The sequence below is a fragment of the Papio anubis genome, chromosome 3 (assembly GCF_008728515.1).
Source record: "Papio anubis isolate 15944 chromosome 3, Panubis1.0, whole genome shotgun sequence".
NCBI classification, from domain to species: domain Eukaryota; kingdom Metazoa; phylum Chordata; class Mammalia; order Primates; family Cercopithecidae; genus Papio; species Papio anubis.
Window position 1 is genome coordinate 101,606,840 of NC_044978.1, and position 27,898 is coordinate 101,634,737.

General features: G+C 38.5%; 1 long non-coding RNA gene across 1 annotated transcript; it reads left to right on the forward strand.

The window, feature by feature from the left end:
• The first annotated feature begins 269 nt into the window (after nucleotides 1-269).
• LOC103884441 lies at nucleotides 270-17,912 on the forward strand. The gene is made up of 3 exons (XR_647034.3): nucleotides 270-8,296; nucleotides 15,884-16,163; nucleotides 16,303-17,912. It is a non-coding gene; the product is annotated as an uncharacterized LOC103884441 (long non-coding RNA).
• Nucleotides 17,913-27,898: the final 9,986 nt, after the last annotated feature.

The window sequence follows — 27,898 nt, forward strand, 5'->3', positions numbered from 1 at the left end:
ATGAGATCATGTTCTTTGCAGGGACATGGATGAAGCTGGAAGCCATTATCCTCAGCAAACTAACACAGGAACAGAAAACCAAACACCACATGCTTTCACTCATAAGTGGGAGCTGAACAATGAGAACACATGGACGCAGAGAAGGGAACAAGGCACATTGGGGCCTGTCAGGGGTGTCGGGGGAGGGAGAGCATCAGAATAAATGGCTAATGCATGCAGGGCTTAATACCTAGGCAAAGGGTTGATAGGTGCAGCAAACCACCATGGCACATGTTTACCCATGTAACAAACCTGCACATCCTGCACATGTATCCAAGAACTTAGAATAAAATAAAATTAAAAAAAATTATCTTTTTTTCAAGCCCTCCAATGACATTTAGTACTTTACTTATTATACCTTTGAAGTGACTGCATTGAGTCATGCACTCAGAAATTGAATCATCTTAGATAGTATATGGCTTTATAAAGAAAATGAAAAATATCGTTTTTTCTAAGGCCAGCTAGAGCAATCACCTCTTATCTTTTGCCCCAGTCTGCCTTCCAAGAAGTACTGTGTGAGGCCAAGCATGAAGAATGATTGGGAAAAACAAGGCCCTCCATGGTACTGGTGGGAAGTGAGTAAATACAGCAGTCTTTCATCTTATAAAACTAAATAACCTTTCCTTGCTCCCTCATGTTGGTTTAGGCTTGCTTGAGCATGAAAGGGGAATTTTCTTCTTCCTTTCAGAGTAGCATTTATGAACCTCTAAATGGAAGTCCCTCTCTGCTTCTTCACTCAGACGAGGGACCTTGCTCCCATATCCTCAGGGTGTATACTACATGGACCACGAACCACCAAGCGGGAGACACAATCCTATTTCTGGCACTGCCTCCAGACTTGCTGGGTGACCTGATATCAATCACTTACACCTCTCCATTATCCTGACCACAGGACAGCCACTGGAACATTCTCTCCTGTCTCCAATGTCACAGCCAGTCTCTTGCTGTAGGCTGGAGAACAGGACAGAGTTATGTCACTTTCAGGGGAGTCAGGCACTCAGTGACTCGTTTGCTCTCATATGATTGAATTGCCTTGGAGAAATCTACCGCAGGCTCAGAAGCAGATGGTGTGATTTTTACTTTAACCAATTAAAAACAAAACAAAGCAAAACAAAATCCTGAACCCTACAACATCTCCCCAAAACACTGAGGTAAAGTTTTGTAAAATTTTAAGAGTTAGACTTTTGCTTCTCCTGGTAATACATTTTTAGTGTGAAATAAGAAAATTTTGGAGATACTTGGAATCATAAAACTTTCTGGTTAGAATACATTTTGGAATTAAGAATCAGCCAAAGAATTTTAACAAGAATATACATTCTCATACCCCAACCAAAATATGTTAATCCAGGAGGCCTAGGCGTCTGCATATTAAGAAAACTCCTCAGAAAATTCTGATGGTCAGTTAAATTTGGAAATGATGCATCAAGTACGCTAAATTAGACCTGATATCTGCTTTCAAGGTATTTGAATACTTGCAGAGTTGGGGAAATCACTAGTTAGAGAAAGAGTAAATTCTATTTTGCAGTTGCTTGGGAAATGATCAATTATTATCTCCTTTGATGAAGAACGAAAACACTACTGTGCCTCAATTGCTACTGGTAGGTGATAATATGTATTGGTTGCTCTCTGTGTCACAGATACTCTGTTATGGGGACCAGCTGTCCTGGTTTGACTGGTATTCTTCCAGTTTTAACACTAAAAGTCCTGCATCCAAGGTGGTTGAGCATTGAGGCATTTTTCATACACTGTCCCTGTTAATTCTCAAAATCAAACTAGGAGATAGATCCTCTTACTGACCTCATTTAACATTTCAGAAACTTGAGGTTCAAGTAGATAAATGAGCTTGCCCGAGTTTACTCAGCATGCAAGTTGAGAATTGGGATTAGATTCTAGAAAATTCAACTCAAGAACCCTTTTTCTTCATCACTATTCATTCCCCCATTCCTTTCAAGAGTCATTCTTACATCTTCAGTTAATGGCAGATTCACCGCTGTTGGTGCAAAAGGGTCCTTTCAAAGGGTCTTATTTGGGGCTCTCTGTTGGGACCTGTTTAATACTGACCTTTCTGGGTGACAAACTTTAGTCTTGCTATCGTGCTCTGGGAATTGATATAGGGTCTTCCTCTGGATTTTTTATTCAGCCCATACTTGTTTGTAAAATAAGTATTACACGTAATGGCCTCAAAGGAGAAGATAAGCCACAACGGAGTAACTTGAGGGACTGACGTTGAGGAGGCAGGAGGCGGTTCTGCCTGGCTGTAGACTGCAGGCTGTTGGTTTAGAAAGCGTTTCTGGTGTAACTGCGTATGCACTTCAAGGTTAGCTGTTTTATTTATTTTGCTACTGCTGTTATCTGTATTCTTTACCATCTATTAGTAGAACCCTCAGCTTGTCTTCTGTCTTTTGTCTGACCCTTATTGTTCCAAGAAATACTCCAGATAAACTTGAACACTGACTGAATATTTTATGATTAAGGAATTATTGCTACTTTTTGAGATAGGATAATGATCTTGAATACAGGATTCTCTTAGAGATTCATACCAAAATACTTATGGGTGAAATAATTTTCTCTGTGAATTTTCTTTAAAATAATCCAGAGGAGGAAAGGAGAAATAGCCAGGTATGTAGATGAAGCAAGATTTGCTATATATTGATAATTCCTGAAACAGGATGATGGTTATGTGGTGACGTTTTGCTGTTCTTGCTACTTTTGGTTTGTTTAAAATTTTTACAATAAAAAGTAAAAGACAAGTCCCCAAAGGAGGATCAGAGAGGAGTCCTGCTATACCTCTGGGTAATCACATTACATAATGTCACTCCAAGTGTTTTTGCTTTGATGGTCCACTTGAGATATTTTCTTTACTTAACGTGACCTTGCTCATACTGAAGAGACTTTACAAGACATTACATTAAACATGATTTTATTTTTTTTAAAGTCTATCCCATGGACATTTCCTCTGTGTGCAGAAAGTGCCAAGCCCTAGGGAAGGGGTCTGGGATAGGCTCACAGGCTTCATCACTGGCTTCTGGATTAGGACAGTGTTAGGCCAGGAATGGGCTTAACTTGAGCCAGATGGGGATGGAGTGGGGTCTAAAAGAAGGGACTTCGCTTCCGGTGTGATTTGATTTTGCTTTTGCTCAGCCTCAGGCAGGTCTCCCACATCAGATTTCCCATTCCTACCTACGGCTCATCTCATCTCTGCTTAGTAATTTTCTCTTTTTTCCATTTCTTAAAAAGTTCCTTTGCTTCTGGACACCTTATTAAAGCAACTCTCTTCTAGCTGTTAGCGTTAAGAATTTGTCAGCGTTTTCTATTATACACCTCTCTCGGCTGACACTCTATTCTTAATTGGCACTATTGTAGTGGAAAAAAGACAAAAAGCTTTAGTTAATGCTGGGGACCAGACTAGGGTTTCAGTCTTAACACTGTGCATCCTGGATTAGTAGGTTTAAGTTAGTCCTGTAATTTACTTGAATATCTTTTAGTCCCAGGGAACTTCTCTGTTATTTGCAGTGAGTGCTTTGTCTACACACACTGGGACATTCAATAGTCTTGTCAGAGTTCTCGTCACTGCCTCTTTGGGACAGCGTACACTACAGCAATCACTTTAACAACTGCTTTCTGTGTTAACCAACCAAAGGGAAGTCCCTTTGCTGGGGTGATTAGATTCTTCACCTAAATTCAGCCCAAGCTCAATAGTTTTCCAAACGGGCCAATTCTTGGAAATATTGGAGGAAATACAAATCCTTCCAATTGGTATATTCCACAGGATAGTAACACTATAGAATATACCAACTGGAAGGATTTTTAGAAATTATCTTGTCTACTACCTTCATTTTATGGATTGTAAAATAGGCTAGGATATTTGAATGGCTATTCAAAGTCAGAAATCTAGTTAGCACAATACAGTCTCTTGACTTCCATTTAGAAATGGATTCAGCCATTAGTATTTTTAAAATTCACTTTTTAAATAAGGATTTTCATCATAAATTAATGTGGGAGTTGAAAAAAGATATACTTCTTCAATATTTATTTTACCTTAAAACATGTCAAATATCCCTTCATTTGCAGGTATTTTGTGAAAGCTGTCCTAATTGGATAACCGTAAGTATCATCTTTAATTTTCACTTTCTTTAAAGGAACTTGAGTGGACTAAAATGTGTAGACATTTGTTAAGCAATCTGACTGCAGAATTCTAAATTTTTAAGACTAACTCTTTTGCCATTTTGTAGTTAATAGCTAACTTAGCAATATTTTTAGCAACTCATCTTTATTGAGTCTTTCCAAAGAATTCAAGCTGTTTCTATAGAAAGAATAAGTTCTTCTCTTTATATGCACATATTTTATCAGCTACCTTAATATTTAATTAAATTATGGAGTTAAAATTATATGTACCCAGGTGGTGACAGGTTTAGAAACCAGTATTATTGGTTCTTGATAAGCGTGGTAGCTGAGGGACCCAAAAGTGTAGGTGTACACCAGGGAATTACCTATTGTCCACAAAGAGGCTTTAGTCAGTAGGTTTGCAAAAGTAATCGAGAGCTTTAGTATATCTGGCTGGATGGTTATGTGGTGGCCATTTAAAACATCATTTTAAAAATAAGTACTTTCCTACTGATTTGCTTTGTGGGCTAACGTAGGAGAACTGGTTCCAGCTTCCCCGTCTCCTGGAATCTTTGCTACCTCCCTATTCCTGGTCCTAGGGCACGTGTCCAGGAGCATAGCTTTGTAGAAAGACTGGGATTAGCTTACACTTCCTGCTCTGTGAAATCTCTTTCTGCTTTTAAGTACCTGGATATTTCTATTTCTATATTTCAAACTCAGTTATGTATGCATTACTTTTTGGGATCATATTTTATCCAGAACATCTCTCTTTCTTTTTGGAAAGGAGAACCCATTCCCATCAGCTTAGTTCAATTGTCAGCAGTCTTCTGGAAGACCTTCCTAGTCCAAGTAATATGGATTCAGGAAGAAAGAGTTGTGATTCTTCTTGTGAAGTGTTGCAGTGGGGTCTTTGTTTGTTTTCAAGAAGGCAGACACAGGCTTCCTATCGGGGGAGTCTCCTTTGCTTATGCCCACCCAATATTAGGGGTGTCTTTGCTCTGACGTCCTCCCTAACCCCCCACATTACTCCCACATTGCCTTGGAAGTAATCCAAGTTATCACTGCTTTTTGTCTCCCTGGAAGCCAAGTTTTAATTCCACTTCCTATTATCCCATCAGTCTGTCTCCTGGACATTCTTCCTTTGATACAGAACTGTCAGGCCCCTTTGTAAAATGTAAACTTATTACAGTCCCTTTACTCACCCCGGCACTAATGTCTTGACTTCAAATAAATGTCCCGAAGCTCTGTTGGCTGGCCTTTACGGAGCAGCACATTTTTAAGTTACTTTCCATCTCCTGTCCTCTTTTACTTTGTTTAAGATGTAAAATGAGGGCAAAGAATCAGGGGCTTAACTGATGGTCTGCAATTTCCTGCTGTCTCTATACCTTTTTTATGACATTAATTCATTGCCACTTCTCTGACCTGCTGAATCTCTTCTGGATAGAAATGACTAGGAGTTAAAATAAAGTTAAAAAAATACCAATTTGATTCAATAGTCTTGTCAGAGTTCTTGTCACTGCCTCTTTGGGACAGCATACACTACTGCAATCATTTTAACAACTGCTTTCTGTGTTAAAACACATATCTTAATTACTCATCTCCTCTACCTGAAGGTTACAGTTTTGATTTAGCTTCCTTTGGTTAGAAAATAAATGACATACACTTAAAGTACTTAAAGTCATGTAAATTTCCTGCCTCTACTGACTTCTCTATTTTGTTAATTTTCTCCAAACAGATCATTATGGTACAAGTACTAAGAAAAACAACCAGTTTGAGTTTTTTGTTCTCAGCATTATCATTTGATATTCCACTGTCAGAGTTTCTCAAATGTGTAGGTAGGTTGTTTGGGCTGTAAATAACAGATGCTGATTCTAGTTCATTTAAACACACAATAACAATTTATTGGTGGATATTAGGTGCTCTGAAAATCAAGGGGAGGCCTTCAGGAAAGGGGCGGTGTGTTAATCAGTTATTGCCACAATAATGTTACATAAAAAACCACCTCAAAATTCAGAGGCTTGAAACAAGGTTGACTGTGGGTTGGTGGATCCTGGATGGGCTTGGTTCGGGTGGTAGGCTGAGTATTTGCCTCCCAAAATAGGTATTCTTGTAACATGAGAATATAACCTTAAATGGCAAACATGTAATAATTAAGCACCTAGTGATAGAAAGATTATCCTGGATTATCTAAGTGGGTCCTAAATGTATCCTAACTGTCCTCATGAGAGGGAGGCAGAAGCAGATTGTCCATGGAAGGCAGTTGTGTGAGGTACGAGAGAGAGATATTTGAGGACGCCATGCTACTGGCTTTAAAGATGGAAGAAGGAGCCATGTGCCAAAGAAGGAAGCTCTACAAGCTGAAAATGGCAAGGGAACAGATTCTTCCCTAGAGTCTCTGGAGGGAGCATGGCCCTACCCACACCTTGGTTTCAGTTCGGTGGAACTTCTTTTTGGGCCTCCAAAACTGTAAGAGAATAAGTTTGTGTTATTTTGAGCTACCATCTTTGCAGTGATATGTTGGAGCAGCTGTAAGATACTAATACAGCTGTGTAGCTCTGCTTTGGGTTGCAAGTTGGCTGGTTCAGCTCCAGGCTTTGAGTTGGGTCTGGATGTGCTCCATGTGTGTACTTCCGGGGACCCTAGGAGAGGAAAGACCTTTCCTGGGCCATGCTTTTCTTGTGGCAAGTCACTGGAGCATACACATTAAGTCAAGCCACACAAGCATGTTTAAGGGCTTTGTGCATCCTCTTGGCTAATTCCTTTGACCAAAGCAAGTTACATGGCCAAGCCCAACGTCAGTGGGGCAAGGGAGGCATGGTCAGCCTACAGTGGAAGGTAGGGGTTGAGGAGAATAGATGTTAACTGAACTATAATCCAGTCAATTACCAACAGGGATCAAGTGATTTGGCAGACTTGAACCATAGCCAGGGTGATCTACCTAACACAAGGTCAGCCTCCTTGTAATTCTTCTATATTGGGGGCTGCTACTACTGGCTCTTGGGCACAGGAGGCTGCCATTACCACTTAAAGAATTCTAAACTGCTTCTTCCTTTTTTATTTTGTTTAAATCACCTATCTAGTGTCAATGTCCTAGGTACAAACATTTGATTGGCCAAATCTAGGTTATAAGTTCAGGGAAAGCAATTGTCTCAACTTTTCAACTTCTGTGTCGGGAGGTGGGGTCCTGCGTATTGCATATGAATTTTGGGGGGACACAAGCATTCAGACCACAGCAAGCAGTTTACCTTTACACCAGGGCAGCAGGTGTTGAACATCCACTGCCTGGGTTCTTCTGGGTGAGGTTCAGGTGATGAGGGCTGGTCTTCTCCTAACCTCTGACCTTTATCCTCTTGGTCTGGGTTTTGTACATTTGTGTTTTCCTTCTCTCCCTCTATATGTTAAGAAGTTTGCTCCTGCAGTGAGACCCAACATTGTAAAGGGTAGATGGGTTTATTCCATAAAGAAACTATTAGAAAACCCATTTAGGGGAAAGTTCAAGTGCAGTCTTGAATCTGGAGCTGCCAGACATTAAACTGATATTTTGATATCTAGTTGACCTATGTGTCTATTTCTTAACTGATTCCAAATTTATAATATGAGGGGGTGCAATTGGCAACCTCAAACTTGCCAACATTACTTTAAAGGGAGGCAAAGAATAAAGCTTGAAGTAGAGAGTTATCAGACACTCTCAACTCTAGTCCTATCTTATTGAGCTTGTTTCATGTTCTATAAAATAGTTTATTTTTATATACATGAATGGCTAAATGCCAAATGTCAAAAATAACCTGAGAAGGCAGATGACAAATAGTTGAGTGGTAACCACAGTGATGAGCAACCTAAGCATTTGTAGCCCTGTGAGTGGGCTCAGAGAAGCTGATTATGACAGTAGCACATTATTGGGAGCTGGGACAGATCAGTTGCTGACTGCCACCCATGTGTTAAAGTTTCTCTACTTTTGGATTATACATTATATATTTCTGGGCAGCGCAGAGGTAGCTGAGCGGACCTCACTCCAGCTCTTTCACCATCTGGGTGCAAGGACTTTCACAGCAAGTAGTCTAGAGCAGGAAGTCATTATGGTCTTTTCAAGGTGTTAATAGTTATTTCTTTTCAGAGCAGCAGGAGGGTGGACAGAAGAACCATCAATTCAACGGTAATTCTTTCCTTTAATTTCTCCATCTTGACCCAGTCCACACTTCTTTTCAGATTTGAGTATCCTGGACAAGTCTAAGATGAAGCTCCACTTTTTTATGTGTTTGGAGAGGATGAAAGATATGAAAGCTTATCCTGAAGTGTACTTCCTCTGTAATTCAGAGAAATTAGACTTGAAAATAATTCCTCAAGCTTGTAGAGTTATGTAGACATGTCTTTAATAGGACTCTTCCAAATCAATTTTTGTAGATCAAAGCAAAGATGCAACCCAAGATTAAAGACACCTAAATAGAAAGTTAATGAAACCTTGATACAAATTACAGACATATGCAGCTACATTTATATGAGAGTGGCATGGGCACTGGATTTTATTTCCCACCCAGCATCATTTTCCAGTCTTCCGATACTAGTAATCTCATTTTTCTTAAGTGAAATCACCCCTCCTCTACCCTCATTCTGTGTGATTTGGGTGGGACTGAGTCTACTTTTTGCATATTGAGAATTGCTGCATGACCCAAATTGATCCAATGAGCTAAAATCTCATGGATTTTGATAGGACAACTGGAGGTCCTGTGTGTGGAAGGAGCAACAGAGATAAGCAAAATCAAGAGATAAGGAGAGTAACAACTAAGTACTAACAATATAAGTTGAATACCTGGGTTCAGTCATGCCTGAGGCTCTGCTGCCTCTGGACTTCTCAGGATATTTGAGCCAATGAATCCCCTCCTTTTATTCAAATTTGGTTTGGACTTTTGTTATAAATTAAGGAGCTCCCACTCATATAAAGAGCAGGCAGAAGATAAGAAAAATAAAGGCAGCCTGAAATAGCAAGTGGAAAGAGCACAAGCCTGGGTTATTAGCCCCAGTTCCATAACTAAACACTTCTGGGACTTTTTCTTTACTTGTGAAATGAAGCTAAAGTTTTTTCAATGTTATTTGTTTAACCGAGGATCAAAATGATTACAGAGCCATTCAGCTAGTTTCTAGCACAGTCCTATAAGGAACAGCTGACCTATGTTCTCATTTTAGGGTTCTGTTCACAAGATTTTCTCTCACGACTAGTTTCCTTTTATGGTATTTGATTGACACTCTCCATGACCTTTGGGAATTCACATGGATAAAATGGTAATAATAGGTCATGAATGAATATTTCTTTTATGGCAGAGAAACACTTAGTATTAGATACAAGAAAAGGCAGTGAAACACTGACCCACACTTTAGACCAAGAATTGATGCATTAGAGATTTTTCTTTCTCATTATAGTCTTTGAGAAGTGTTTGAGAAGGATTTAAGTCAATTATTTATTAGATTCCCGTTGCCTGGTAGTGTGCCCACTTCACAGTGAGTACTCAATACGTGTTTAGTAAACAGTTGAATATTTGAGATTATTTCTGCTTGGATTACAGAGTCCTTCATTTAAATCAATAACATTTCCCCCCCCAAAAAAGGAGCTCCCAGAAGTCTATTTCCTTTTTTATTACAAAAGAACGTTTAAAAGTGGTATTTTCTTATTTATGGCCACACATTTTTTAAAAGGGATTTTATGTGTGATATAGTTATTGCATCTTTTTCTGTAAAAGTTTACATTTGGTCCCTTATTCATTTTCTTAAATTTGTTTGATTTACTTTTCATGTTTCTTTAAAAGATTAACTTTCTTCTTTCTAAAAAAGTCAATATTAATGAGATCACTTGGACTCGGGAAGGGGAACATCACACAGGGGCCTATCACGGGGAGGGGGGAGGGGGGAGGGATTGCATTGGGAGTTATACCTGATGTAAATGACGAGTTGATGGGTGCTGACGAGTTGATGGGTGCAGCACACCAACATGGCACAAGTATACATATGTAACAAACCTGCACGTTATCCACATGTACCCTAGAACTTAAAGTATAAAAAAACAAAACAAAACAAAACAAATAAGGTAAACTATTTAAAAAAAAAAAGTCAATATTATTCATGGTTGAAGTTGTATTTTCTTAAATGTTAGCACATTCTACCCCCTTCCATCTTATTTGCCATGGTAGTTCCTTTACCGCACAGAGAATCTGAAATAGATTTAGATATAATTGGGTCACAGATTATTAAATAACCGGCCTCTCTACTTAGTCCTGTAAAGTTTCCAGATGAAAATATATTTCCCTTTTATTTGTTCATCACTGCAGAGCATTTCTCACCTCTGAAATTAATTGAGTGGAAATTTGTTCATGATCTGAATTTATTCAGTGGTCAGTATCTCTTATTTGTAACCCTTGTTGAGGTCATTTTTAAGTCCTCAAACCGGGTTTATAAGTAGTTTTCCTCTTTTCAGCTATTTATTTTTTCATATTCCCTTCCTCTCTCATACACACTGGCCTTGAATCTCTTCAACCATTCCATTATTACAAAACTTCCTTCCTTCCTTCCTTCCTTCCTTCCTTCCTCCCTTTCCCTTCCTTTTCCTTCCCCTTTCCCTTCCTTTCCCTTCCTTTCCCTTCCTTTTCCTTCCCCTTTCCCTTCCTTTCCCTTCCTTTCCCTTCCCTTCCCTTCCCTTCCCTTTCCTTCCCTTTCTCTCTCTCTCTCTCCTCTCTCTCTCTCTCTTGCTCTCTTCCTCCCTTCCTCCTTCCTTCCCTCCCTCCCTCCCTCCCTCCCTCCCTCCCTCCCTCCTTCCCTTCCTTCCTTCCTTCCTTCCTTCCTTCCTTCCTTCCTTCCTTCCTTCCTTCCTTCCTTCCTTCCTTCCTTCCTTCCTTCCTTCCCTCCTTCCCTCCATCTTTTCTTCTCTCCCTCCATTTCTCTCTGCCTTCCATCCATCTTTCCTTTATAAATTCTAATAAATGCTTCAGAACTGATTTACTATTAGATACCTTCCTTTTAGAAATTCTTGGCCACTCGCTTGGGTCCAATGCACAGGGATCCATTTCTACCTTTTGCTTTTTACATTCTCTTTGTTCTCCTCTAATTTATGTAGCTTTAGAACTCTGGGGTTTTCTTTTTTGTCTTTTCTGCAAGAAATAACAGTAACATAGAAATACAATCTATCTTTCAGGAAGCAGAATTATGAGATTACTGTCTTGTGTTCATAACTGGCTCTGAGATGTATTTTCCTGGCAGGTTAGCCTTTCTGTATGTTGAGCAGAAACAGAGGAAGAGAGAGTCTAGCTCTGTGGTTTAGAGCAAGGGTCTGGTTACCAGCTGTCTGGGTTGAATTCTGGCTTTGCTATTTATCAGTGTGTGACCTTATGTAAGTTACTTAGCTTATTTGTTTTCAACTTCCTCATTTTAAAATGAGAAGACATCAACAGTACCTAATGGATTAAAATATTAAATTTAATCCTATTGGATTAAAACCTCCATGTGACATGGAGGTTTAAAATCAATAGTATATGATAAACTCTTGAAAATCTCCCATACATGCTAACTGTTATTATTAAGTGGAAATTACAATGAATAAAGATGAATAAAGAACTGTATAATTTTTTTTTCATTTTTAGACATGGTTTGGCTCTATTCCCCAGGCTGGCGTGCAGTGGCGCGATCTTGGCTCATTGCAGCCTCTGCCCCCCAGGCTCAAGCCATCCTCCTACCTTAGCCTCTCCATGCTTGGCTAAATTTTCCTTTTTCCTTTTTTTTTTCTTGTAGAGATGGTGTTTTACCATGTTGCCTAAGCTGGTCTTGAACTCGTGGGCTCAAGCCATCCATCTGCCTTGGCCTCCCAAAGTGCTGGGATTACAGGTGTGAGCCACCATGCCTGGTCCTCAGACTATAATTATTCTTTCTGTGTTAAGGAAAATATTATGGAAGCTTATTAAAAGATTCTGGATATGTTTATATATTGAGAGAAGGGATATTTTACATATCTATTGCTGCATAATTGTCACCTCCAAATTAGAGGCATCAAAAAACAACCATTTTATTTGCTCATGAATTCTGTGGGTGAGGATTTTGGACAGAGCAAAGAATGGATGATCTTGTTTCTGCTACATAATAGTTGGAATTTCTACATTGTATGAGTTCCTGTCACTGTGTTTATTATGAGTAGGTTTTTAAATGAAAAAATTAAATTTCAATTAAAACAACACATGCTCATGATAAAAGTTGAAAATACACAGGTGCATAAAATTTTAAAAAGAAATCTACTTCCTCAAGCAAATCTAAGTTATTGTCTATAGCTAGATATATAACTAACATTTTTTTGAAAATAGGATTTTAGTTTTTTTTAACAACTTTTTCCTCCTTGACATTAGTAAATGTTGAACGTTCGCTTCAACATTTCTAGATTTACATAATTCCTTATCCATGTTTTCTGATATTTGATACTATAAATATGCCACAACAAACATCTTTGAACATGAAAACATTTTTGCATGCTTGTAAATCATTTGTGTAGGAGAGACCTAGGAATGAAAATATGGGTTTGAAGGATGTCCATTTAACATTTTGATAGATAATGCTGCATTTGTAATAATTTGGTTTAATGGTTGCATAATAGTTTCACATATAAACGTAATTTCATTTGCTTAATCATTTCCCAGAATTGCAAAGTTAGGTTGTCTGCAGTTTTTCCCAATGATAAATAATGCTGCATGAATATCCTCATGTGAAATCTTTGCCAGCATTACTTTAGGATTGAATTTTTACGAAGGAAATTAGTTGGTATACCATACAAATATTTTAAAGACTTCTGACTTATATTGCTAAATTGCTTTTCCAGAAGTATTGTATCAGTTTACAAACCTGGTACCTGCAAACTTTTAAGCTTGAGATTAGGCTAAAATGTTGCTATAAAATGTTATGGATGGCTCTTAATTTCCCATCCTTAAGGTTAATAGTAACTGGTAAGAAAAAGGCCAGCATTTGGACAGAGAATGAATACTTCTCAAGTGATTCATATATTACTCCAAATGCCATGGAGTTTTTATTAATAGTGTCCTTTGCTGTCCCTTGGCTATCGCTTCCCATTGTTGCACAATTAGGAAGTCTCAATATGTATTAGTGGCCATCAGATCACTTACCTCATGAGTCTGTCCTATACAAATATGAAGTAGAGAATGCTCTAGAGAGCTGCAGATTCTCCACTTCATATTCATATAGGATATGGCCTATTTGTCTCTCTAGGTTTAAAAAAAAATGTTAGAAATAATCCCTAAAAATTGTTCCTGTGATTGCAACTAGATTTCCAAAACTATTAAAGTTTCTATTTGAGTATTTTTTGTTCTTGTCCTTAGAGTTAAAACAATACTCCAAAGCAAGTGGCTTTTGGATCTATTGGGAAAAATGCTTTAAGTTCAGCATAAAATTAATACAGGACTGGATTTCCTAATCACTCTAAATCTTGGTTTCTCTTTCCTTTATCTCAACAATTTTTCACTTCTCATTTAGTCCATATTGCTGGGTATGACTAATTTTATTCGGTTTGTCTGTATATTTATGTTTAAATTCAAAATTAGATCCTTAGCTTTGCAAATACAGTAATTATTCCCTGTATATCTTTGTATCCCCTGATAGTGCTAAAAAAGCTCTTTGAACACAGTGGAGTCCTCATTCTCTTAGACATAGTCTCAGTGCTCGTAAAATATTCACATAATTCCCTGTATTTTTCAACCAACATTGCAGTTGGGCCATGTGACTGGTTCTGACCAATAGACAGGGAATGTTTATCTGAGCTGAGACAGTTAGGAGTGAGTATGCTCCTGTTCACAATAGCAAAGACTTGTAACCAACCCAAATGCCTATCAATGATAGACTGGATAAAGAAAATGTGGCACATATACACCATGGAATACTATGCAGCCATAAAAAAGGATGAGTTCATGTCCTTTGCAGGGACATGGATGAAACTGGAAATCATAATTCTCAGCAAATTAACACAGGAACAGAAAACAAAACACCACATGTTCTCACTCATAAGTGGGAGTTGAACAATGAGAATACATGGACATAGGGCAGGGAACATCAAACACTGGGGCCTGTCAGGGGTTGGGAGGCTAGGGGAGGGATAGCAATAGGAGAAATACCTAATGTAGATGACGGGTTGATGGGTGCAGCAAACCACCATGGCACTTGTATACCTATGTAACAAGCCTGCACGTTCTGCCCATGTATCCCATAACTTAAAGTATATATATATAAAAAAAAGAGTGAGTGTGGTGCTACTACTCTCCCTTACCTTGATGTCGCAATGTTGGAAGCCAAATATTGAGATAATATATCACAACATGGAGTCTAGATGCCTGTGTCACTGGATGGAGGAGCACTGGGGCATTCCCATGATCCACCTCAGACTTTGTGTGAGTAAAAAATAAACTTTTGTTGCTTGAAACCACTGTGATTTTCAGGTCTATTTTTTCCACAGCAAAACCCATTCTATCTTGAGACACTGCCTTTAAGCAGTTCACAGTCTGTGTGAAGTAAGCACATGTTTGATTAATTTTGAGGAGGTGGCTGGGAGATAGAATGACCCGTGGACCTTGAGGTTCTTTATGGAATGAGAGTGCAATCCGATTAGTTCCTCTGAGTTTTGGACTCTAACTATGTAGGAGTTGGAGGAAAAACAGCCTCACAGGGCCACAATTTCCTCATTTATATAATGCAAGGATTTGCCATTTTTCCTGCTCTAATTCCAGCTCTGTTTATAAGCAGCTGTGAGAGTAAAGGAAACAGAGAGCATGAGGACAGTCATATCTTTACAAAAAGAAGTACTTTTCTGTGATTTACTGGTTAGGCCCTCACAACACTCCACTTGAAGTAGCAGATGGAGGCAGAAAGGGCCATTATCTTCTAACTCACACATAGATCTTTCATTCTGTCTTCAGGGAAGCCACAAAAATTTGTTGCAACACGTTTATTACGATCAACAAGGATACCTTTTCTTTAGAAACAGAATACTTATAACACTGTCAAACTCCCATTTAACCTTCCACACTGGATATTGCATCTTAGGGCAATTAAAGAAATATCTTTTCATCCTCTGACACAAATGAAGTTAGTCACTACCTCCCACATGCTATCTCTGAGTTCTAGACACACTTGCATTATTTATTACATGGTATTTTGTTATTGTTTTTTAAGTAGGTGTTTCTGTTCTACTGGATTGCACACTTCACAAAAAAAAGGCTTTTGTTCATTATAGCCCTAGAGTCTAACCCAGAGCCAGTCTCCCATAGCCACTTAATAAATGTTTCTTAAATAGCTGATTGACAAGCAAGTGGATCTTTTGTTGTAACTTAATGCTTCAAGATAAATTGGACTTGGAAATGGATGAGACAGTGCTGGTACTCAAATCAATTTGCTGGTATCATAATCTCCCACCCTCTCCACCTTTTCTCTTTTCAGAGATGGGCCATTTCTAGATGACTTGTTACGCAGTTATGTTACAGAAATCATGTTTCAGCTTTAGCTTCTTAGCTTGTTTTGCAAGAGAATTAGGAGGTTTAATGCATCTGTGTTGCTAAAGAGCTTGAGATCTGCTTAGGAAAGTCACTTTAGAATGCCTAAGTGCTAGTATCATAATATTTATTGAGAATTGATGAATAGAATTCCTAAAATAGTCTTATTCATTGTGGTATCACTGAAGGCATGCTATACTAAATCCCATTTGTCTTGGATACAGGATTTTGGGAAGAGGAATGAAAAGAGGAAATTGGTGGATTTTGGAATGGATTGTATAAGAATGAACAATTTCTATAAAAGTCCCTTTTCTTAAAGTGACAAATGTTAGAAAAATGCCTTTAGCCATACCTACATGAGCTAGGTAATTACAAGTTTACAAAACAGATAAATCCCACATGTTGCCAGATGGAGAATATGAGAAGCACCTCAACCTTGAAGTCTGTCCTGGGACGGGGCAGAGGATATGCAGAGTCACTCCAGTCTAGAATCCATAATGTTAGGTATGTCATTTTTGGTTGTATCCATTTTCTGCAGGAGGGGAGGCTTTATTCTTTTGTTGTGTGAAGTTTGACAGCCTTGGTACTCATGTCAGGCATTGGCAAAACAACTAAACCGAATATGTCTTCAATGCTAAGAAAGGATTTAGTGATCAGAGCAATTGCTGGCTAATGCAGGACAGTCATCTTCATTGGGGAGAGCTTGGACAGTGACTCTCTGCTGTGGTTTGAATGTCCCTTCCAAGATTCATGTTGGAACTTGATCCCTGATGTGGCAGTATTGAGAGGTGAGACCTTGAAGAGACGACTGAATCATGAGGGCTCTCGACCTTGGACTTCTCAGCCTCCAGAACTTAAGAAATAAATTCATTTTCTTATAAATGATCTGGTTTTAGGTATTCTTTTATAAGCAACAGAAAATGGACTACGACCCTCTGGAAGACAGTAAGAGGGAAAATAATGCAACTTTACTGATGATGCTAAAAATTCCCTGAAGTATGTATCAAACATTGAGTCTAAAACACTGCCTTTTCTCCTCCCAAAGAAGAAGGCAGTGCTGGACTTAGGCTCTTCTCATTCCACTTCATTGCACTGCTGCTTGGTTACTCAGTTTTCTCTACAAAGGTCCTTTTCATAGTCATTTAAATCTCTCATTTTATTTCTATAAAAATATATAGAAATTCTTGCCTAATGCCCCCAAAAGTCCTACCCTCTATCAATTTTAAGTAATGAACATTCCAAAACAGAGAAACTAGCCCAGTTTTTGCTCTAGGGGAGTAATCACAACTATCATTACCAACAAACACTTATAGATTACCCTTTCTGTGTCATATTAGTAGTAACAGTTATTGAAAGCTTACTTAGAGGTGCTGACACTAGAAAAAATCAGGGAACTTTCAGAGTTATCATGTAGGAGAGGCAAGAACACACTTCAAGACATATAATTTAGCCAAGAACTGTATCTAAATGACAGCTTGATAGCCATCCATATTTAGCACTTCTCTCAGAAGGGTAGGTTTTTTTGTTTTTTAACTTTTAGTTTCAGGGGTACATGTGCTGGTTGGGTATATTGAAAAATTTCATGTTGTGGGGGTTTGGTGTACATATTATTTCATCACCCAGGTAATACACATAGTATCTAATAGGTAGTTTTCGATCCCTATCCTTCTCCCACCCTCTACCCTCAAGCAGTCCCCAGTGTCTATTGCTCCCTTCTTTGTGCCCATGTGTACTCAGTGTTTAGCACTCACTTTTAAGTGAGAATGTGCAGTGTTTGGTTTCCTGTACCTGTGTTAGTTCACTTAGGATAATGGCCTTCAGCTCCATTCATGTTGCTGCAAAGGTCATTATCTTGTTGTTTTTAATGGATGTGTGGTATTCGATGGTGTATATGAACCACGTTTTCTTTATTCAGTTGACTATTGACAGGCACTTAGGTTGATTCCATGTCTTTGCTGTTGTGAATAGTGCCACAATGAACATATGCATGCATGTGTCTTTATGGCAGAACAATTCATATTCCTGTGGGTGTATAGCCAGTAATGTGATTGCTAAATCAAAGGATAGTTCTGTTTTAAGTTCTTGAGAAATTGCCAAGTTGCTTTCCCTGGTGGCTGGATTAATTTACATTCCTTCCAATAGTGTATAAGTTTTCACTCTTCTCTGCAGTTTCACCAGCATCTGTTATTTTTTTGACTTTTTAGTAATAACCATTTTAATTGTTGTGAGATGATATCTCATTGTGGTTTTGATATGCATTTCTCTAATGATTAGTGATGTTGAGCATTTTTTTCGTATGCTTGTTGGCCACATATATGTCATCTTTAGAAAAGTGTCTGTTCATGTCCTTTGCTGACATTTTAATGAAGTTGTTTATTTTTTGCTTGTTAATTTGTTTAAGTTCTTTTTTTTTTTTTTGAGACGGAGTCTCGCGCTGTCGCCCAGGCTGGAGTGCAGTGGCGCGATCTCGGCTCACTGCAAGCTCCGCCTCCCGGGTTCACGCCATTCTCCTGCCTCAGCCTCCTGAGTAGCTGGGACTACAGGCGCCCACCACCGCGCCCGGCTAATTTTTTGTATTTTTAGTAGAGACGGGGTTTCACTGTGGTCTCGATCTCCTGACCTTGTGATCCGCCCACCTCGGCCTCCCAAAGTGCTGGGATTACAGGCGTGAGCCACCGCGCCCGGCCTGTTTAAGTTCTTTATAGATTCTGCATATTAGACCTCTGTCAGATGCATGGTTTGCAAATATTTTCTCTCATTCTGTGGGTTCTGTTTACTCTGTTGATGGTTTCTTTTGTTGTGCAGAAGCTCTTTTGTTTAATTAGGTCCCATTTATCAATTTCTGTTTTAGTTTCAAATGCTTTTGGCATTTTTGTCATAAATTTTTTTGCCAGGGCCTATGTCTAGAATGATATTTTCTAGGTTTTCTTCCAGGGTTTTTGTAGTTTTGGGTTTTACATTTAAGACTTTAAACTATCTTGAGTTTATTTTTGTCTATGGTGTAAGGAATGGAACGAGTTTTAATCTTGTGCATATGGCTAGCCAGTTATCCTGGCTCAATTTATTGAATAGAGATTCCTTTCCCCATTGCTTATTTTTGTTGACATTGTCAAAGATCAGATGGTTGTAGGTGTGCAGCTTTATTTCTGGGCTCTCTCTTCTGTTCCATTGGTCTATGTGTCTGTTTTTGTGCCAGTACTATGCTGTTTGGGTTACTGTAGGTTTGTAGTATAGTTTGAGTCCGGGTAATGTGATGCTTCTGTCTCTTTTTTTTTTTTTTTTTTTTTTTGCTTTGTATTGCTTTGGCTATTTGGGCTCTTTTTTGATTTCATAAGAATTTTAAAATAGTTTTTCTAGTTATGTGAAGAATGTTATTGGTACTTTGATAGCAACAGCATCAAATCTGTAAATTGCTTTGGCAGTATGGCCATTTTAACAGTATTGATTCTTCCTATCCATGAGCATGGACTGTTTTTCCATTTGTTTGTGTCATCTCTGATTTCTTTAAGCAGTGTTTTGTAATATTCATTGTAGAGATCTTTCACTTTCTTGGTTAACTGTGTTTCTAGGTATTTTATCTTTTTTTGTGGCTACTGTGAATGGGATTGCATTCTTGATTTGGCACTCAGCATGGATGTTATTGGTGTATAGAAATTCTACTGATTTCTATACATTGATTTTATATCCAGAAACTTTGCTAAAGTTGTTCATCAGATCTAGGAGTTTTGGGGCAGAGGCTGTTGGGTTTTCCAGGTATAAAATCATATCATCTGCAAACAGAGATAGTTTGATTTCCTCTCTTTCTATTTGGATGCTATTTATTTCTTTCTCTTGCCTGATTGCTCCGGCTAAAACTTCCAGTACTATGTTGAATAGGGGTGTTGAGAGTGTGCATCCTTGTTCTAGTTCTTAAGGGGAATACTTCCAGTTTTTGCCCATTCAGTATGATATAGGCTGTAGGCTTGTCATAGGTGGCTCTTATTATTTGGAGGTATCTATTCCTTCAATATCTATTAATAGTTTGTTGAAGGTTTTTAACATAAAAGGATGCCAAATTTTATTGAAAGCATTTTCAGCATCTATTGAGATGATCATGTGGTTTTCATTTTTAGTTCTGTTTATGTGATGAATTCATTTATTAATTTGCATATGTTGAACCAACCTTGTATCCCAGGGATAAAACCTATTTGATTGTGATGGATTAGCTTTTTGGGGTGCCATTGGATTCAGTTTGCTAGTATTTTACATCTATGTTCATGGAGAATATTGGCCTGAAGTTTTATGTTTTTGTTCCATCTTTGCCAGGTTTTGGTATCAGGATGATGCTGGCCTTATAGAATGAGTTAGAGAAGAATCCATTCTCCTTAATTTTTTGGAATAGTTTCAGTGGGAATGGTACCATCTCTTCTTTGTACCTCTGGTACAATTTGGTTGTGAATCCTTCTGGAGTTGGGCTTTTTCTGGTTGGTAGGCTTTTTATTACTGATTTAATTTTGGAAGTCATTACTAGTCTGTTCAGTTTGAATTTCTTCTTGGTTCAGGCTTGGGAAGTTGTATGTTTCCAGTAATTTATCCATTTCTTCTGGGTTTTCTAGTTTGTGTGCACAGCAGTGTTCATAATAGTCTCTGAAGGTATTTTGTATTTTTTTAAAGGGGTCAGTGGTAATGTCCCCTTTGTCATTCTGATTGTGTTTATTTGGATCTTCTCTCTTTTATTCTTCATCAATCTAGCTAGCAGTCTTTCTCATTTATTCTTTTCAAGAGCCAACTTCTGGTTATGTTTATCATTTATATGATTTTTCTGTCTCAATTTCCTTGAGATCAGCTCTGATTTTGGTTATTTCTTGTCTTCTGCTAGCTTTAAGGTTGGTTTGCTCTTGTTTTTCTAGCTCTTCAAGGTGTGATGTTAGGTTATGAACTTCAGAACTTTCTAAATGTTTGATGTGGGTGTTTAGTTCTATAAACTTTCTTCATAACACTGTTTTAGCTGTGTCCCAGAGATTTTGGTATGTTGTATCTTTGTTTTTATTAATTTCAAAGAATTTCTCGGTTTCTGCCTTAATTTCATTGTTTATCCAGAAGTCATTCAAAAGCAGATGATTTAATTTTCATATAATTGTATGGTTTTGAGCAATCTTCTTGGTATTGATTTATATTTTTACTGTGTGGTGGTCCAAGAGTGTGGCTGGTATGATTTCATTTTTTTTTTTAATATTATGAGAATGTTTTATGGCCAATTGTGAGGTTAATTTTAGAGTATGTGCCATGTGTAGAGGAGAATAATATATGTTTTTGGATGTAGAGCTCTGTAGATGTCTGTTGGATCTATTTGGTCAAGTATTGAGTGCAGGTCACCAACTTGCCACTCTGCCTTTTAATTGGGCCATTTAGCCTGTTTACATTCAAGGTTAATATTGTTATGTGCGGATTTGATCCTGTCATCATGTTGTTAGCTGGTTGCTGTGCAGACTTGATTGTGTAGTTCCTTCATAGTGTCAGTGGTCTATCTACTTAAGTGTGTTTTTGTGGTGGCCTGTAATGGTCTTTTGTTTCCATATTTAATACTCTCTTAAAGACCTCTTGTAAGGCAGGTCTGGTGGTAACAAATTCCCTCAGTTCTGGGGTGAGCTCAGGCTTTATGTTCCCTCCTCAGCTTGGAGGCAGCAGGGACAGGGACCTTGGCAGTAGCAATGGCAGAAGGTCTTTCACTTGTCTCTTGGGGCTCCACCCCAGAAAGACGCAGGGCTGCTACCAATCAGAGCATTCTGCCAAGGGTTGGGCACCTGCACTTTGGGCCTAAGTCGGGGGGCCCTGCCTGGTGATGAGCAGAAGGGTGAGGGGAAGATAGACGAGTCCCTTTTCCTTAGGGAGACTGTGGCCTGCTGGAAGTGTGAGTAAAGCACTCAGGGCCTTTGTTCCTTCCCAGTCTGAGGGCAGAAAGGGTAGTACCACTGCAGTGGCTGTGGCAGAGGGACTTTCAGTTGCCTCTGGGAGCTCCACTCCAGAGAAATGCAGATCTTCAGCCAATGAGAGCGTTCAGCCAGGGAGTGGGGCAGCTGCACTGTGGACCTGAGCTGGCAGCTCTGCTTGGTGAAGAGCAGGGGGTCAGATGCACACAGGGAAGAGAGACTGGGCTCTTTCCCTTATGGTGACTGTGGTATGCTGGAGACACAAGTAAAGCCCTCAGCCTCTTTGTTCCTTCCCTAAGGAACAGCAAGGGTAGAACTGCTGCAGTGGCAATGGCTTTGGCAGTGGCAGTGGCAGTGGCAGGGAGCTGTCAGTTGCCTCTGGAAACTCCACTCCAGGGAACCAGAGCCACTAGAGATGTGAATGCTCAGTTGCTGGGGTGGGGCAGCTGCTCTGCGGTCTGATGAAGAGTAGTGGGTGGGGGCTCACCGGGAAGACGGACTGGGCTCCATTCTGTGTGATGGTTGCTGTGAGTTCCTTCCCCAGCCTGAGGGCAGTAAGGCGGGTACCACTGCAGCTGCAATGGGAGTGGGTCTGTTGGTTGTCTCTGGAATTTCCTCCCCAGAGAAACGTAGAGCCACCACCAACTGAAGTGTTCAGGCAGGGGCAGGGTAGTTGTGCTGGGGGCCCAGGTCTAGAGACTTTGCCCAGTGAGGAGTAAGGGGGCCAGGACCCATGTGGAAAACTGGCCACTTTTCTGTGAGGCAGAGGTGCTGTGCTGGGGCCCACATTAGTCAGAAAGAGACGCTTCAGTGCTCCTCTGGTCAAAGGAAGAAAAATTTTTCCACCCAAAGGGAGAGTAAGAAGTATGACTGATGTGGGTGCAGATATAGTTTACACGATAGTGTGTAGAGTGTGTATGGGAAATGGTGAGTAGAAAAAAACTTTAATTGGATGTCATTGACCTTATTTTCTCCAAAGCAGAAGTTGGAGTTTTCTGCTGTGAGTGAATGAAGGTAGTGGCTTGAGGAATGTGATTATTACTCAGAGTAGTTTGTAGATTATCAGATGATGTGTCTTCAAATCATAACAAATGTAAATTGCAGGAAATTACAGAACTTAGTTTTATTCTTCAACTCTATTATGATGATAAATCCTCCATCACTATTAGAGATGATAAAGGCTCTGTGTCCATGACTTCATCCGACAGCATCTATGCTTATGGAATAGCAGAGAACTGGCTGATATTGAGATGTCATTTTTAAAGTAGTATTTCATGTTGCGTTGGACTGCGTGGGACCTAATATTACCTGCAGCTGGAGAAACTGGATGAAGACCTCCCCAGGCCTCAGTGAATTCTCGTGAACTCTGAGAAGCCAGATGGAAGACAGGAGAGGCTGGTACTGTCTCCCCATACCTCTGTGAGTGTTCCCCGTCATGCTGCTTTCTCTGTCTCCTCAGTTGTTTCAGAAGAACTGGGCAGGGTATCTATTCAACACACTTCATAGAACTTTGGGAATGATCGAATCAGAAAGGAAACAATTTTGTTTTATTTTTTAATTTTGTGGGATTTTCTCTTTTGGAAAGATTCACATTGAAAGGATTCTTTCTACGTGGCTTATCTGTTCACAGTGTTAGCAGTTTGTCAGCATTTTTATTCTGATTCAACTATTACCCCTTAGAAGCTTTTCATGTCATGTTTAAAAAAAATGTATTCTCCTCTCCACAGCCATAAAAAAAGCAGAAGTAGATAATGATATTCAGTAAGGAGTTGGTATCATTAGCTCAACACAACAAAAATCCTCTGAATACAAAAGAATTTCTTCTGAAATGATATAAAAATTAGAGTATTTAAGCAAAGAATACCATTGTCATAAGCGTTTCACTTCAAAAGAATTCAAACCTTTAATTTCTCACTTCTTTTTCTTTTTTTTTTTAAAGCATAATTTCCATTTGATTTTTTCCAGAGGATAGTTTTCTTCAGTCTTTAAGGACTCACTCAGCTCCTCACACAGGCTTCGCTAGACATTGTGGGGTAGCAGTAGCAGCTCTAAATCTGGATGAGAAGATGTTCAGTCCTGCTGACTTCAGGAGATTCATTCCCGAATACCTTGCTGTAGCCACGCAGTAATGGAGCTCCTGACAGTTTGAGAAGCACATGGGCAGCTAAGATCCTTGCTTTGGAAATGTCCCTGACAGTGGTGGCCTCTATTATGCCTTGAATAAAGAACTTAATGACCTTGTCCTTGGGCACACATTGAATGCAGTTTGTGCAGTGAAAGGCTGCATGTGGCTGCAGCCCTTTTTGGCTCCATCATTGTTCCTTCTCTTCTTTGTCATCTTGGAAGTGAGGACCCGAGAGAGGCTCACTTTTCTTTTTTCTAAAGTGCTAATCAGAGAAAGTTTAGTGTCAATACTTATAAAAGCACATTTTCCTTACTAAAGCAGCAGCATGGCCTTCTGGGTAATAAAGCAAATTAAAATTTAGGAGGACTGGGTTCTTAAAAACTCAACCTGACCTTGGCTATGCTGTTTATGCTCACCTGAGCCTCAAGTTCCCCATCTATAAAGTTGGACTCATAATGTCATAATGGTCTTTCATTTACACACTCCTTTGAGGATGATAAAGGGAAGGTACTATATAAACCACGAAGGTTTTATTCTTTATAGCTTTCAACTGAGAGTATTACTAACTGGGTTCAGAGCAGATCAATGAGGGATAAGGAAGCAGGATTTTTAAAGAAAGGTTAAACTAAAAGTTGTGCAGAAAGCAAATGTTTTTATATTAACTTACTTAATCCCATGAGCTTCCAATATGTGTTTGGAAATGGTTTTATGGGAAAGACCAAATGGCTCAAACTCATACGAAGAAATTTCACCTGAGAATCTTGATACTCAGCTTCAGAGGGAATTTTGCATTTGTCAAAAATATAGCCAAATTATATTTAATTCCCCTACATGTTCTAGTAAGATGTTAGATGGCCATGCTGTATGATCCCACATATATATGAAACATTCGTTAGACATGAATTATCTCACTGCATGTCTGATTAGTAGAAGTCCCCAAGAAAGCATAAAGCGGTGTACTTTTTAGAGTAGATATTAATTATCATTATTTGTCATAATAACAGCCCTCTCTGATGTCCATGGATGTTGATTCCCAGAACTAGACCAAAGGATATTTCCAACAATGGTAATGTCGATGAAACCAGCAAGAGGCAACTATTGCTTCATATCTAAAATAGATCACTGTTTACATTAACAAAATTGACCTAAACTAAGTGTGATCAAGGTGTTGTTTGGAGGAGAACAGATGAACTGAAATAAAAAAGTTTTAATAAGACCTTCTGGGTTATATGATTGTGAATTGCAAACAGATGCTCCAACTTGCTCTCTACTCAACAGTTAAGGGCAAGGAATAGCACTAGATGCTGGGATGGTAGCAACTAAGCAAGCCTTCTGTATGTGCAAAGAATTCTCTAAATCAAAGAAAAAGGTAAATAAAAGAAGAAGAATAATTATAAAATACTAATTTTGGGATTAAATATTTTGGGGTAGTAGGACGACTCAAGCCTTTGAATGAGTAAAGTATGTGCAGAGAGGCACTGGCTAGAAGAATAAAGCAAATTATGGAAGAGAGGAAAGAAAGTGAACAGAAAAAGTATTAAAGTTCATTGTTTATGAAGGACTGACAGGACCATATTGAGAATTATAGGAATGATTTGCATTACCTGGTGATGGAAAAATGACTTTGAATATGCCTATTATGCACTTATATTTTCTACTAAAACCTTCTGGAATTTCCTTCCCAGCATTTTAAAGGAAAGGTTGTAGAGATGTATTCTGTCATCAGAGGCTCCAAACATAAATGATGACTCAGCTTGAGGCATTAGGGAGTGGTGGAGACTGTGATGAAGTGTCAGTTGCTAATTATATTAGAGATAACAGCATGGACTTTATGACCCCTTCAGTTCAAAGTTCTTGGATATAAGTAAATTTCTTTACACCATTTTTCAGGACAAAATTAAATTTAGCCTTCTTGACTAATAGATCACTCTAGATAAGTTTATCTCACGTGAACAAAGATATCTCAAAGTCTAAAAATGTACAACTCATTCCCACAGTGGCACTTTCTATATGAGCATTTGATGCCCTATTGCTGATTCCAGGCAGCATAAACTTTGTACAGCTGACATTTTCTGACTCAACTCCTGCTATAATTGAAATTACTTTATTAAACAAGCTTGAATCATTTCAATTACTTCGTGGCCTGGAGTGCTGTTGGCGTACATGATGACTACATGCTGATTAAATTAGAGCTCGTACACCCCAGAAAGATGTGCATACCAGCAAATGGCTTTCTCTTTCTTCAGTATAAAAAAAAGCTCTCTCTAATTCATATTCACTGGATAGATCCCTTTGGGTTGTATATTAATATTCATAAGATAAACCACATAGCTAAAGCAGAAGATTAAAGTCAAGTCTCTTAATAAAGAAGCAAGAGTAATGACTACAGTAAAATCTCCAAAAATGCCATTATCCCCCTGAAGAGTGAACACTACTACTGTACATGTGTTGAAGCTGAGCAAGAGAACAATAAAAAGTGAATTATTGCAGTGATTTGGATTTTAAAATCCACTAGAGAGGAATGAGCAAACACAAACACTTAGACTAGTAGAAAAGGATATCAGGATCAGATGGTTGTACAAAGCAACAACTTAAGAGTAGAGTTCACAGTTCTCCCTTTTCTGATAAGAGAATAGATTTGTGCTATAGGAGATAGCACTAAAATTATTTCACTTAAATAAACTACATGCTTTTCTTTTGAATTCAGTACTGAATTCTGATGATTGGGGTAAATTAAATCAGAGCTGCCCAGTTAATTCCTTCTAGGTTATCTACTATGCCCTTACTCTTCTTTGGCCATTCTTATTAATCTCTTCTTGATGAGATGAGAAAATTACACCTTCATATATGTAGGTGTTGAAGATACTTGCTTTAGAAGTGTCTTTGGAAATATCACTGCTCCATCTTGCTCCCTCCTTTCCTTTCTCCCACAGGAACATACTGAGTGCCCATTTAGTGCTGGAAGCTTTCTTAGGAGATATGGACCCAGTAATTGGCAAAACTCCTACCCTCGTGAAGTTTATATTCTGGTGGTAAACAACAATAAACATCTAAACTAATTACAAATAATAATTTCTGGGAGTGAGAAGTGCTATGAGAAAAGCAAAGCTGATAAGGGTATGGAGGTGAATTGTTTTTGATGGGGGAGGTTGTATTATTTTAGACAGGGATATCAGGAAGGGCCTCTTTCTAAGGAGATGACATTAGAGAAGAGAACAGTTGCATATTAATACTATAATAGTAATAATTTATTTCGGTATCATGCCTTATAGTTTATAGGGTACTTTAAAGCAAAATATATCATTTAATCCTCGTATCAATCTTGTGAGATCATAATTATGATCTCAATTTTCTAAATGAACCTAAGAAAGCTTAAGTGACTTGCCCCAAATTATATAGCTAGTTTATGGCAGGACTTAGGTCCATGGCCTATATTAGAAAGACGATTTTACTACGACAATGAAAATTCAAGGATTTAAATAAATTTAAAACCCTGCTAACTACAAAAATATTATTTTTTCATAGCTTCTTTCAGTCCATATATATGCATGAGTGTATGTGTAGTCATTCAAAAAGAATTGCACTCTTTCAAAAATGTGTTACTCAGTAACAAGGTTGTACAATAAAATTTGATCAGAACCAATTTATAAAGGAACCACGATACTTATTTCTATAATTTACAAATATTCAAGAAGGTATACCCTTCATGTAACAAGGCATACATTAATCCTGCAGTCCAGCTCATTCCAAGCACATTTTAGCACCTCACGTTTTTAGTTAGAGGGTAAAATGGCAACCTTATTGCAGTCCTTCATGTCCTCATGGCTGTGAGGAAGAGGACTACAAAACAGGGCTTTTGATACAATTTACTTGCAAACTACATGTTTCTATAATCTGACTGGTTGAACAATATAATTTTAAAAGCATTCAATTCTTTTTGAATTACCCATGTTTTGCATCATGGCAATCAATTTCTACTTTTGTGTATTTTAAATAAGCCTTACATGCCATAATTTGCTAAATGGTTTGATTGTCAAATCTGGAGTTCTTTTACTCCAAACTATAAGCACAGTTTCCCCTTCTTAAAATAATCTCCTCACCTTAAAAAGCTCATTTTGCTTCTGCCAGAGCTCAGAGAAGCTGTATATTCATTTTTGTTTTCTCCAAGGATGTCCCAGGTAGAGGAAACAGCACACACGAAGGCC